Source organism: Phocoena sinus, chromosome 5, assembly GCF_008692025.1.
Source record: "Phocoena sinus isolate mPhoSin1 chromosome 5, mPhoSin1.pri, whole genome shotgun sequence".
NCBI lineage: Eukaryota > Metazoa > Chordata > Mammalia > Artiodactyla > Phocoenidae > Phocoena > Phocoena sinus.
The window spans coordinates 68,969,882-68,984,645 of NC_045767.1; positions in this window are offsets into that span (position 1 = coordinate 68,969,882).

Here is a 14,764-nt window from a genome sequence, read left to right on the forward strand (position 1 = left end):
TTGCTCTCTTTCCACCACTTTTCACTACCTCCTCCTGATCTTGAAAACCCAGCAGTAACAAAGATTTCCAGAGCAGAAAGTAACATATTTAAGACTCTGCTGGAGGCAGGGATGAAAATCAAGTTGTCATTTAAGATGTAATAAACTGCCATAAAATAAATACAAGTATAAATTAACATGAACGTTTTGGAGGGGAGCATCATAGTATGCATCAAAACTTAAATTACATACACTTTTTTTTTTTTTTTTTTTTTTGCGGTACGCGGGCCTCTCACTGTTGTGGCCTCTCCCGTTGCGGAGCACATGCTCCGGACGTGAAGGCCCAGCGGCCATGGCTCACGGGCCCAGCCGCTCCGCAGCATGTGGGATCTTCCCGGACCGGGGCACGAACCTGTGTCCCCTGCTTCGGCAGGCGGACTCTCAACCACTGCGCCACCAGGGAAGCCCTAATTACATATACTTTTTGATCTATCAGTTTAACTGTTAGAGGATACAATTTTAAGTTTGAAAAGATATGGGTACAAGGATATTAATTGCAGTAGTTGGTGGGATAAGATAGGAAATAACCAAAATCATAAGTGTTAGAGGATGGTGGGAGAGAGATGCAGTATTAAAGACAATGGTGAGGAAGGACCTTCCCAGGAAGGAGAGATTTGAAACTTAAATCTTAAGGAAGAGCATTCCAGAACGTGGAACAATTTAGAGCAGAATACTTGGAAGGGAATACACTTAGCAAATTTAAGAAATGGCAGGGAGGCCAACATGGCTAGAACAGTATGAACCAGGGTGAAAGTAGGAGATGAAGGCAGAGGTAAGCTCAACAGAAGACCATGTAAGGCATTACAGGCCTTGAAGACACCTTTACTCATACACACTGGTGTACCCTGGCCTCTTTCAACATGTGCTGCACACTTAGATTGTGTGTGTATGTATATACTCGATTGTGAGAACAACCCGTCTAAGGATTGAGGAGCTGAAATAGGGGAGAGTGAGTTCAGGAGGCTGAGGAAGTGACAATTTTGAGAAGATGATGAGTTAATTAAGTTTATTTATGTCTTTTATTGATGAAGGACAAATGATGGCATAATTTGAGAGAGACAGAGAGCAAGAATGCTGATTCTCCTTCCTGGCTATAGGAGTAGAAGGCTATATTGATTAGAGGGAGGTTGGGGGAAAACTGTTATCTAGTAGCTCAGTTCATATGATGTGATGAGATTGAGGTGATGTTTGAGAAAAATTCTGAAGAAACATAATTACTTGTCACAAAAAAACAAGGATACAAAAACCACTTTGAAAAGGAGCATAGGAAATGTGATTCTCCAAATAATTTGGAGACTCAAAAAAAAATAGATTTTTTTCTTTTTGAGATTTTCTTTTTTAAACATGGATTAGTTACTCCCCTAAATTATCCCAAGAAAAATTAAGTATTATACTTAATTAGGCTCTTTCTCCATAAAATCAATGGGCTTATTTTAACATCACTTTAAATTACAGAAATTCCACTGAAATGCATAAGAATAAATTGCTAACAGTGTATATGAATTCTATTTTCTATTTTTATTGCAATATATTTAGCAACTTGGGAAAAGTTGGTTCTTAATCACTTTAGGTAATTGTGTCTGTCCTGATTATATCACCAAATAATTTATTAGAGAATCAAGTGGCTATTGATCACAGCTCTATGAATTTCCTAATTAATTTTAAGATTTTAAAATCTAAGTCTTCGTTATGTTTTGGATTTGTTGTCCTATTCTTTTTGCCTTTTATTATATACCACTCCAGTTGCAGCCAAGGTAGTCCTGGAGAATGGCCCAGGGATAAAATGGAAAAACAGAACTGAGTAAGATTAGGACAACATACAACCAAAGAGGACCCGAGAGAAGATGAGGATGGCAGATGGAAGGAAATTCAGGAGACCTTACAAAGGAAATGGAAAGGGAAGCTTTTAAGGCTGCCGGATATTTTAGCCACATCAGAGTCAGTTAAACAAGTAATGTGAGACAAGAATACACAGTTCACATAGTATGATAATCATACTAAGTGAAGTAAGTCAGAAAGAGAAAGACAAATACCATATGATATCACTTATATGTGGCATCTAAAATATGACACAAATGAACTTATCTACGAAACAGAAACAGACACAGACATAGAGAACAGACTTGTGGTTGCCGAGGGGTGGGGGAGGGATGGATTGGGAGTTTGGGATTAGCAGGTGCAAACTATTATATATAGAATGGATAAACAACAAGGTCCTACTGTATAGCACAGGGAACAATATTCAATATCCTCTGATAAACAATAATGGAAAAGAATATGGAAAAGAATGTATATATGTATAACTGAATCACTTTGTTTTACAGTCGAAATTAACACAACATTGTAAATCAACTATACTTCAATAAAATAAATTTTAATTCAGCTTCTACCTGTAAAAAAAAATGTATTTTTTGTTTGAATAGATACAACTACCTTATCACTTGAAAAATAAATTTAAAAGTGCTTCCTTCCCAGACATATCAATTTGATACAATTTCTAATTAACCACTGAAGTGGATAATCAAAAAAATCTGCAGCAGTTTGGGGGACGATTGTCTTTAATTTAACTTCATAAAAAGAAATTAATATATGTACACGTAGTTATTTCCCCAATAGAATTATTTTCTTGACATATATGATCAAGAATGAGACACAGCTACTAACATCAGGAGAAGCAGCATTTAAAATATGACAATCTTGCAGATAGGTGATGTAATTCTTTTATAATTATTGCTGATTGGCTGTGGTGACATTCTATTCCTGCATCTAGTTTCTCCTCTTAGCTCACTCTCCATTTCTCCTCAGTCTCCTTGCTCATTCCAACTCTTCAACTTGACTTGACATTTTTTTTGTGTCCTGGAACTTATCCTTGCAACTCCTCTCTTTTCTAACTTCATGGACTTTCTAGGTAAATTATCAGTTTCAAGGCCCTAAATACTGTATAAATGCTGATTTCTCCTTTAATCAATTCTCCTATTTAAACTTCAGGTTCATATTTATATTTATTTGTATTATAGTTATATTTATTTATATCAGACCCATCAAACCTGAGCTTTTGAATTTCTCTCAGAGCCTTCTCAATCCCCAATATTCTTCATCCTCAGTAATGACAACTTCATCATTTCATTTTCTGACGTCAAAAACATGAGCCAAGGACTTTCCTGGTGGCACAGTGGTTAGGAATCTGCCTGCCAATACAGGGGACACAGGTTCGAGTCCTGGTCCAAGAAGACCCCACATGCCGCGGAGCAACTGAGCCCGTGTGCCACAACGGCTGAGCCTGTGCTCTGAAGCCCACGAGCCACAACTACTGAGCCCGCATGACACAACTACTGAAACCCGTGCACCTGGAGCCCATGCTCTGCAACAAGAGAAGCAACGGCAATGGGAAGCCTGTGCACCGCAACGAAGAGGAGCCCCCGCTCGCCACAACTAGAGAAAGCCCACACACAGCAGCGAAGACCCAACACAGCCAAAAATAAATAAATAAATTTATTAAAAAAAACAAAGAGCCATTCTTGACTTCTCTCTTTTCCACATATCATAAAACAATGTTGGGTCCTTCAAAAGAGATTCAGAATTGGTATTTATCACCATCTTTTATGCTACTATCCTGGTCCTTGCCTCATTCATCCCTCACCAGGTCTTCTGCTCTTACTCTTGACCTTTTAAGTCTATTTTCAAATGTGCAGTGAAAGTGATGGATCCCTTTAATACATAAATGCAATTGTGTCTCTCTTCTGCTTTTAACTCTCCAGTGGGATCTCATCTTACACAGAATTAAATACGTAATTTTTGCAATGAACTACAAGTTTCTCAAAAGATCCTTCACCTTCTTATGTCTCTTCCCTCAAGCACTACCACCATTGTACATACAATTCTTCCCCAGACCCACACTGGATACTTGAATAAACCATGTACGCTTCATGCATACTCTTGTGGTTCGTTCTTCTTAGAACACTCTTCCCCCAGATTTCTGCTTGGCTAGTGTCTTCACCTTCTTCAAGTTACCTTCTCCATGCAGCTTTACATACTCTGAATTTAAAGTTACAACTCTTCCCTGAACATTTCCTTTTCCACTTCCCTGCTTTTTTTCTCTCTGTAGCACTCATTATCATCTGAAATACCATGCAGCTGGCAAAGGTCATTAGACTTTGTACAATTAACACTTTGTTTTCAGTTCAATTTTCTAACTTTAGATTTCAAATATGCTACATATAGAAGATGAATTTTAATTTAAATGAGATTAAATATGCATTCCACAGTTCTCTTTTCCAAGATTTATAAACATTAGAAAATTTATAAGACTAGGCCACTATATTAGTTTGTTAAGATTCTCATAAAAGTACCACATACTATGTGGCTTAAACAACAGAAATTTATTTTCTCATAGTTCTATAGACCAGAAGTCCAAGACCAAGGTATAAGCAGGTTTGATTTTTTCTGAAAGAAGGATCTGTTCCAGGCTTCTCTCCTTGGCTTTTAGGTGGCCATCCTCCCCCTATGTTTTTATACCATCTCTCTTTCTATGTCTATATCCAAACTTCCTCTTCTTATAAAGACACTAATCATATTAGATTAGAACCCATATCACTTACCTCATTTTAACTTGATAACCTCTGTTAAGATCTTATCTCAAAGATGGTCACATTCTGCATTGCTGGGAATTAGAACTTCAACATAAAAATTTGGGCAGGGTTGAGGGTGAGGAGATACAATTCAGCCCACAACATTCATCAAGTTATATTCAGTATCATGAATCTGAAATTTAACTGACTCTGAATTAAACTACAGATACTGTGAATTAGTTTCTGCCGGTGGGAGGTTAAGGAGAAAACATGAAAGAGTGAATTAATAAACAAAATACGTTAGATTTGGACATTCACTCACCATTCAGGTCCTGGGAGATTTTTCATATCCACTGCTAGCCTGATCCACTGAGTAGAATATTGTTAAAACAAAAGCTTTTGCATACCTCTCCAAAGGATGTCTAACTTGTAACTTAAACCTAGACCTTAGACCTAGAATCATAGAGTTGATTGTTATGCATTGAAAGTTAGAGCCATCCAAGTTGTACCACTTGTATTTTAAGCTCTCAGCCTTGCTATTTTGTAAAATAAATTAGCTTCAAATGCTGAATTGAAAATGTTGTCTTGATTATTCATCTCTTGGGCCTTAGGCTTTTTGATTTTCCTTGACCACTGAAGTCTGAATAAATGCCTGAAAGCATGCACACCCACAAAACAATTGCTGTCATATTTGTTTATCAACTGATTTTTTTTTAAAGGCCACTTAGGAGACTTCAACCTGGTGCACACAGAAAATAGGTTATTGTTGGGTTTTGAATCCTCAAATCTCAGCTACAATATTTATCTTAGAAATGAGTTTAGTTCAAATGGTTAATTTTTATAAAAATTCAAGATGAAGAAATGGGCATTTTAAACATTCTGTGTTTGCCAACACTTGCTTCAGTGGGCTTATCTGGAAATTAGACAACTACATTACAAATAAATTATAATCATTTCTAAGCCTGCCTGCTGGGGAATCTGTGTCAGGATAGAATTCAGTTTATGACAGGTTTCTAATATCAAGTTCATGGTGAATGAACCTGGAGCTAATTTGTCCACTCTTTTGCTTCTAACATTTCTCTAATCCTCTGGCTACCAGTTCAGGTACAGAATTCAGGTACAGAATCTGGGGAATTATTCATTTTGACTCCTGAAAAATTTGATAGGAATGGCTGATCCCCTCAATATCTTAGAACTCACAGAAATATCCTTCTAGAAGTTTATGAAAAATGGGCAGATGATTGTTGAAAACCCCCTCAGGGGTCAACACTAGGCATTCCAAAGAAGTTTAGCAGTACTGTCCACTGACCAAGAGCAGGGTGGTTATAGAAATAATTAATAATAGGTACAAAGTGAACACTGGTCAGTCAGGACTGGGCACCTAGCAATCAGTCACAAATGGCTCTAGTCATAAAAAGACAAAATAACCCTTCTGGTGCATATTAACTACTGGGTTTGTTTATAATTCTAGCAGAAATGGTTTCAAATATTCATCCTGCTGTGTGACTTTTAGAAATTCTTTAAATTCTTTGAACCGTTGTTTTGTTGTCTTTCTGTGTCCTATATCCTGGAAATAATACTACCTACTTCCTGGAATTGTTGTAGGATTAAAATATAAATAGGTAGTTAAACAAGGTAATATCTCTCAAGCTCTCAACACTTAAGCATGCATAAGTGCACATATATGTTTGCAAATATGTACATTAGAAGTTTCCCAAATGCTTTCTCATTTGATTTGGACTTTGTTATTTCAAAAAGAATATTTAGGGTGACTAAGTATAAAAGAGAATAGATAATTCTAAATGATGTGAAGATATGAATTGTTTTCTTCTTTGAAATATTTTCCCAGATCATGCTTAATTGCTTAAGAAGAGCCAGGCATTATGAGATATCACAAGAAATAAAAATGAAAACCAGAGTTTCATTATTATGACTTAGTGTTTGGCTGACTTAGGGAATACGTATTTTGAAAGCTTTACTTGATAGTGATGATGATAAAAATAACAATATTAGTACTATTAATAACAACAAACTATGTAGTTATTACAATGTTCCAGACATTGTTTTAAGTGATTTCCATACATTAACTGAATTAGTCCTGACTATGGGGTAGTTATTATCATTGTTCCCATTTTAAAGATAGGAAACCAAGGAACAAAAATCAAGGCATTGAGACAAAGATCATATCTCTCGTAAATGATGAGAGATGGGTCTTGAACCCAAGTAGTCGTCTGATTACAGTCTATGAGCTTGACAACTTCACTTTTCCCTTATGTGTTCCCATGTGCCAGAAACTTTGGCAAGTTCTTTCATTTAGCATATAACATTAACACTTAGATGGGATTCCTATCCCAATTATGTGGGATAAGACTCAAAGATGTTTAATGATTTGAAAGTCAAGCTCCTGAGAAGTGACAGATACATCATTTTCACTTAGGACTCCAAATCTCATGTTCTATGCAACAGGTGTCAGTACTGTATTGAACATTTTACAACATTTTTAGCTGTCATTGCTTAATTAATTTTAGGTTGGGAAAGGTATTCCATTTTCTTTACTCAAGTTAATTTGTCTGGCTGAGGCTGTAAATGTAATCTGAAAGCAAGTCTGGTAGGTATAACATCTGAAGCAAACAGCAGAATAAACTGTGATTGTAGTGGTAGGTTCTGATTTACAGTCACTGAAATCAAATTGCACTATTTCAGAGACTGCCAGTTTTCACTTGTGAGGCATCTGATTACTCCTCTAAAACATCTCAAATAATGGCTAATAAAAGATATTGATAATTGAGAACTCCAAATGGAAGGTATAAATTGTCAAACATGGTAGGGAAAAAAATCCACTGAGTCCACAGTTTTCTACTTTCAAGGTAAAATGTGTTCCCCCCGTAAAGAGAAATGAACATGAGGGTGTCACTATAAAGGGCTGTGATTGATTTCCTGGGTGACTAGTAGTAATCAGTCTCTTCCTTCTGAATCACACCTCATATGTCACAACTCAAAGAGCCTTAATGCTGGCTAATGTCTGCACCCAGGAAGAACAAGTAATGAATTCATGGAATGCCTTTCTTTCTATACTTCATTTAAGAAAGCTAATTGTTTAGGGAATAGACTCTCCCTGGCTCATTGGTTTAATAATACAGGAAACTTGAAATTCCACAAATCTTGCATTTCACAGTAGGAAGCCAAATTCAGTCTAAATGAACAATTCTCTCTTAAACCATACTTGTGATAAAAGCAGACAGCCTTACTTATTAAAATGTAAACAGATAATGAATGAATTTACTAACTATGCTTTCCTGCGGGGGCATTTAGCCTTTGGGTAGCTTTTAGCTCTAAAATATAAATAAAGTACATCCTCATTAATCTGAAACAAAAGATCACAAATTAAAACATTTTGTTCACCAAAATTGATCTTTTAGCTCAACAGACCTCCACCGCAAGAATGTCTCCAGATCACTCATGAGAAATGTCACCAGTATCTTATTATTTTACTATTTTTTGCATTAATTAACATGGATTCCAGATAGCCTTACAATAATATCATACTCATGCATTTGCTTTCTGTAATGCAAATTCAGAATAGGAGAGAAAGTTTTGAAGTTGTAGGTACTGTAACCAGAATTGCTTATAATTCTAGGTATATCCAGGGAAATATGTTTCATTTGTAAATGTCATCAGTTATGTGTTTTCAGAAATAAAATTGTTTGAGAACCACTGATTTAGTTGGTTAATATTTTAAGTTTAAGTTAAAGAAAGTATCAATCCTAATAGTCAAAATTATACATAAGGGGGCTTCCCTGGTGGTGCAGTGGTTGAGAGTCCGCCTGCTGATGCAGGACACACGGGTTCGTGCCGCGGTCCGGGAAGATCCCACATGCCGCGGAGCGGCTGGGCCCGTGAGCCATGGCCACTGAGACTGCGCGTCCGGAGCCTGTCCTCCGCAGTGGGAGAGGCCCGCATACCAAAAAAAAAAAAAGAAGTATACATAAGGAGCACAAACTAACAAATACCCAATCCTTGTCCTCTGAGATTTATGCCAATCCTTGTCCTCTGAGATTTATGTTACAAGGTAAGACTGCTATCACAGACTAATAAGTAATGTACTCATGTATGACAAAGTAAAAGAATAATAATAATAGCAGTACTAATAATGTCTATAATACCTGGAGTTTTTGCTATATAACAGATACTATATATATATATATATATGTATATATATATATATACATATATATATATATATATCAGATACTACATTTGGTACCTTATATTCCTCCCAACAGTGCATGAAGATGATGTTATTTCCCCATTTTTAGAGGAGAAATATGAGGCTCAGAGAGGTTAAATAACTTACTACTGTAGCCAATAAACAGTGAAGGCAAGATTTAAACCTAGGGTTTACTCAAAATCATGTGTGTATGCTTTTCCCATCTGCCATTAAAATATGTCAACACCAACTACGGGTTAGGTTTCTGTCTGATATTTAGTCAAGGTCAAAGATGAGTGAGATTAGAGTAGAGAAATAGGAAAGGACTGAGGAGGATATTGTTAAAATTCTAAGATGGTTCCCAATGACCCTTGTCCTTGTATAATCTCCTCCCCTTGAGTGTGGGTGGGATAGATGAGTATGATGAGATATCTTAATTCACATGGAATAACTGGAGGGACTCTTTAGATATAATTAAGGGCTCTAATCAGTGGATTTTGAGTTAATCAAAAGGAAATTCTCCTGGATTTGGAAGGTGAGCACTTCAGTAGGAGACTTATGGGCTCTCCTGCTGACCTTGAAAAAGTAAACTGCCAGGTTGTGAGAGGGAGTGTGAAAGGGGCCACATGGCAAAGACCTAAAGGCCACTTCTAACAGCTAACAGTGGTCCCTGACCTAGAGCCATCAAATAACAAAACAAGATGTGTTTCTAATCATTCTGGTTGGAGGAATTCAGAAATCAACACTACATGATGCTCTGATATATATATATATAAACTAGAAGGCAATTTGTAAATGGGCATTTGGAGAAATCTAATTAATAAGTGACACTCAATATATTGCCTAAATGCTAAAATTTCCAAATAGCATTGGCAAAAGAAAGGAAAAAGTAAGTTGAATTCTTTAATAAGAAAATAGTGACTAGTATATTAAAAATAACACCTCATTTTGACCAAAAATTTACATCTTAAAAATTTATTTCATGTCTAGGCTGAATGCAAAAAACCACCTTTTGCTTGTCTCATTTGTATTTCTGAAGCTTTACAATCTTTCCTTTTCTGATTTCGGAAAGCTTAATCAAGGTCTCCGGAGCAGCATCAGAATTTGAGAGATAGAGATTGTGACATCTGCATTGGCTTTAAATTGTAGAGGGAAATAAGATATCACACCGAAGCTGGGATCATGGAAAATATATGGCAAGCTGAGTAATTAAATGAAGACAGTACATGATGATGATGTTACATCCATAAAGTGAAATACTATATAGCTACTACAAATTTTCCCTTCAAAATATGTAATGACTTCAGAAAACATTAGTAGTGGATTAAATAGAAAAGTAGGGTCTTAGTCTGAGGACTATTCTGTTAAAAGAAATTTCAGACAGAAGACACGAAAAAATAGACCAGTGTTTGAATGAATTTTATTATTTTTAGAATCAGAAAAAGAAATCAAGTTGGGGGAAATTGAGCTTCACAGCAAAGCATTAGAATCTGAAGTGACCTAAGTGGTCTATAAAAAGTGAACAAAATGCAACCATTAAACCCCTTCCAGCTTTCAGATGCCCTGATTCTAAGCTCACATAGGGACATATGCAAAGAGAGGAACATTTTTTGGCATTTAACCAATGTCTATAGTTCACAATGTATTATAAATGAAATACTACTCATTTCCTTAACTATAAAAAAGCGTAGCCAAACCAGATGATGAGTGCCATGATCTTTTCAAGCTATAATATTCTATAGTTCCATATCCTGTGATTCACTGGTACAGAATTCTTACACATTTTCAGATTTGTGTCGTGTTTAGAAATTTCATTTTGTTTAAAAAAATATAAACTGAAAACATGCAGCCTTAGAATCTATTATATCATATAGAAGCTGGTTGCAAGCAGAGAGACAGTGCAGCATGGCATTGACAAGGCCATGGGCACTGGAGCCAGATTGGCTATGGTTGAATCATGTCACTGACACATATTAGGTGTGTGACTTGAGGCAAGTTACTGAACCTCTCTGTGTTTCAATTTGTTCATCTTGGGTTAAGTGCTGAACTCATAGGGTTGAAGATTAAATTAATTAATAGATGTCACATGTTTAGAAGTGTCTGGCACGTGTTAAATACATATTAGTTGTTATTATTTTCTCACCTGCTAAAGTAGGAAGAAAAAAAATAAGACAAAAGTGGAAAGCAACCCAAGGGAATTGGAGCAATGTATTCTGTGTTAGAAAAGGGCTGGGGGGACCTCTAAAATTTCTCAGTCAAAGCAACCTTATTAACTTGCATCATTGCTTCTCGTATAAAACCTGGTATATTACCTTTAGAGGAAGAATTATGTGGGCATATTGCTAAAGATAGTAAAATAACTGAGATTCTAGCTCAGAAGAAGTAAGATTCTGCATATAACCTGGTTTGCCAATTTAATTTTTACCTTTCCTCCGAGGCCACTCTCAAATGCCATTTTCTCTGTTAAGTTTTTCTGTTCATCAAAAATAGAAATGCTCCCCATCTCATCTGTTAAAGTCCTTCCTTGTGTCAGCACACACATGACACTTTTTAAAGGATCTTATTTCATATAAAAGTATATATATTGTATATTCTCCAGCAAAATGCATTACATTTATTCAATAAACATTTATATAGTGCTTACTGTGTTCCAAGCTCTGCTCTAAGCACTTTGCAAATATTATCTCATTTAATCCTTGTGGGAGATTCCAAAATATGGCCAGGATTCCTCCCATCTGTGTTTGTACACCTGTTTGTAATGTGACTTTGCCATACCTCCCAAGTGTATTTCTCCATCCCCCCCTTTTTTTTTTTTTTTTGCAGTACGCGGGCCTCTCACTGTTGTGGCCTCTCCTGTTGCGGAGGACAGGCTCCGGACGTGCAGGCTCAGCGGCCATGGCTCACGGGCCCAGCCGCTCCGCGGCATGTGGGATCTTCCCGGACCGGGGCATGAACCCGTGTGCCCTGCATCGGCAGGCGGACTCTCAACCACTGCGCCACCAGGGAAGCCCTCTCCATCCCCTTTTGACAGTAGAATGCAACAGAAGTGACATTTTGTGACTTGAGAGATTATACTGAACGAAGTCATACAGCTTTTGCTCTGGCTTTCTTGCTGCCCTGAGATTGGCAGGTAAAGGGACACTAGCCTCTTTGAGGATAAGCAATCACAGGGACAGACATGCCAGACAATGACTAGTACCACCTACTAGACAATGGGTAAAGTTCTTAGATCAACTATCCCCAGTGAAATCACCAGATGACTGTACCTGCATGAGTGACCAAAGCAAGAGCAGCAGAAGAATCACCCAGCTGATTTTGGTCGCTAAATTTGGGGAGATTTGTTTTGCAGCCAAGGCTAACAGATACACTTCCCATAATATTAATATGAACTCAATATAATTCCATTTCCATTTTATAAAGGAGGAAGCTGAGATACCTAAATAAATTGTTCAAGTTTCCAGAGCTAGAACATGGCAAACCTAAGATTCAAACTTAGAATGTGGTCCTAACCGTCATGCTAAGCTGACTTCCTTAAATTAGTATTCCAGTATATAGCTTCTTCAACTACACAAACATTTATGAAGCATCCTTGCCCTCAGTTAAGCACTACAGTTTCTACTGACATTCTCATTTGCATTATTTTGTTTGAATATCCCAACTATCCTCTGGGGTAGGCAGGCCAAGTGTCAACATTTTCATGCCACAGATTTGACACGGAGACTCCTAGAAGTAAGCATATGACCAAAGTCATACAAGGAAGAGGGAAGAATATAAAATGTGTTCTCTTTTTTACACATATTGCCTAATGCAAAGGAACTGAGTTTTCCTCAAGTTGCACAGATTAGAGTGTCTTGTATGGAGTAAGTTCCAATGAACATTTACTGTGATTAAATGCAGTGGAGGTACATCATTTAGCCCTTGCTTAATTTGTTTTCCCTTCTTTTGCAAGTGAGGTCATTCATATTTCTTATTTATATTTCTTCATTGCAGATTCTGTATGCCACACAATATGACAAAGAACAGCCCTCATAGCCATCAAGAGTGATGACAATAAAGCAGTGATACCCAGAGAGAAATGAATCTCTCGTATTGCTCTCTCCTACATGTTTCAATTCAGTACCTAGGGACTCCAAGTGACAATCACCTTGAATTGTGACAGCTCGTCAAAGGAGCAGATAGAGCTGGTAAAAAGCATATAGACAGAATGATAGGGCATAGATTCAGGGACAACAGTTTTTTTGCATAAATATATGGCAGAAAAAGGAGGTTATATAATGGCAACCACTCCGTAAAATCATGGATTTGACCTCTATAGAGCAAAGTTATATGTTCTTCATTCTGTTCTTATAAAATATATAGATATATAATATATATTATAGCTGTTATATCTTATGCCTATTTTAATGCCTTTTATGCCTATCTTTTAAGACTATTATATAAAGATATATAAATATACCTTTACTGCTTGAATAGCACATATGGTAGCTATTTTATTTAAGAATGGAAACTTTGGATTACATGTAAACTTCAAATGCTGATAACAGCCCAACCACTTTGATTTATAATTAAATGAATAAATATCACAAATCCTTGGCACACTAAACATCAGGACTCCTGACCTATACAGATGCTAATGTCTCATTGAAGTCCTCTGTCCGTCGCCTTAGGAAACTAGGACTTATGGGAGAATCATTAATGCCATCCCCAGGAGGCTGAACTTTAAGAACTAATGCAAACAACCAACCGGAAAGGCAAGAACTGTTTAAGCAGAGAGGATGTACTGAACGGATAATATAAATATAAATGTGCTGTTCTTCTTTCCTCTTCCCTTTCCTCCCACAGCTGCGTCTTTTGGGAAACTGTAGACAAGAGGAGGCTTGTCAATTTAGTAAAGTGAATTCACTGCCAAACTTGAGAAAAAGTAGGAAGCAAATTAATAGTATAACAAGAATAATTTAAAATTTGTCTAGTGCAAGAAAACTTCACACTCCAGACAGAATCTGTGCTACTCTGGGTTGAACTTAATTTTAGATGTTGCACATCTAAACTGTATTAATTTTCACTGGAGTCTCTTTTATGCTAAGAAATCCAGAAACCTAAGGGTAGAAGCAGGAAGGGGAGAATAGGAGACAAACAGATAACATATTTTTATAGAAGTTTGAAGCAACATATTTAAGAAAATAGAAGATGTGGTTTGCACCTTTTTTATTATTTCTTTCTTGTCTTTTTCTTTTCCTTTCATTCAAAGGGATCATAATGATAAAAATCTTTAAATTCTAAGATCTGGACTTAGAATTGGAATATATTCGATACTGATACAGTGAGTAAAAGTAACATACATATCATGAGTAACGTACATATCCAAATCTAGGTATGAAATAATCTGGATCTAGAATAGTGCTAATAATTCTCCCAAAGACTGTTCATCTTCTAACTTCCTGCTTTGACAATAGTTTTATTTCTCAAAAAATGCAAGGATTTATTTCAGAGATTTCACATATTTATGTCTTCTCCCCTATGGTGTTTAACTAATTTAAGAAATCGCACAAAAATTAACATGAAGATTAAAGAATAACATAAGCTTTGCTACTTCAAAATATGAGACACTGTTTAAGTCTTGACATTGTTAAAGAAATCGTTTGTCTAGATCCAAAGTGGAGCTGCTTCTACCTTTCCTTTCCTATACTTCTAAAAATGCCCCTAACCTAGATTCTGAACAAAGTTTAGATCAGGAGGATTTTATGTGCGAGAAGGCTGTTTTCAGAGCAAACTCTGTACCTATATGTAGCCAGTGAAATGCGAGGTTAAGCCTGTTTCACATTCCAAATGCAAGATATGCAACACAAGAAGAGGAAGGAGACAAACCAGCCTGCTTCTTCAAGTAATTATTCACCTTAATGTGTCCCATAGCACCAGTCTGGTGAGACTCCTCTTCCTGCCATGAGCAATG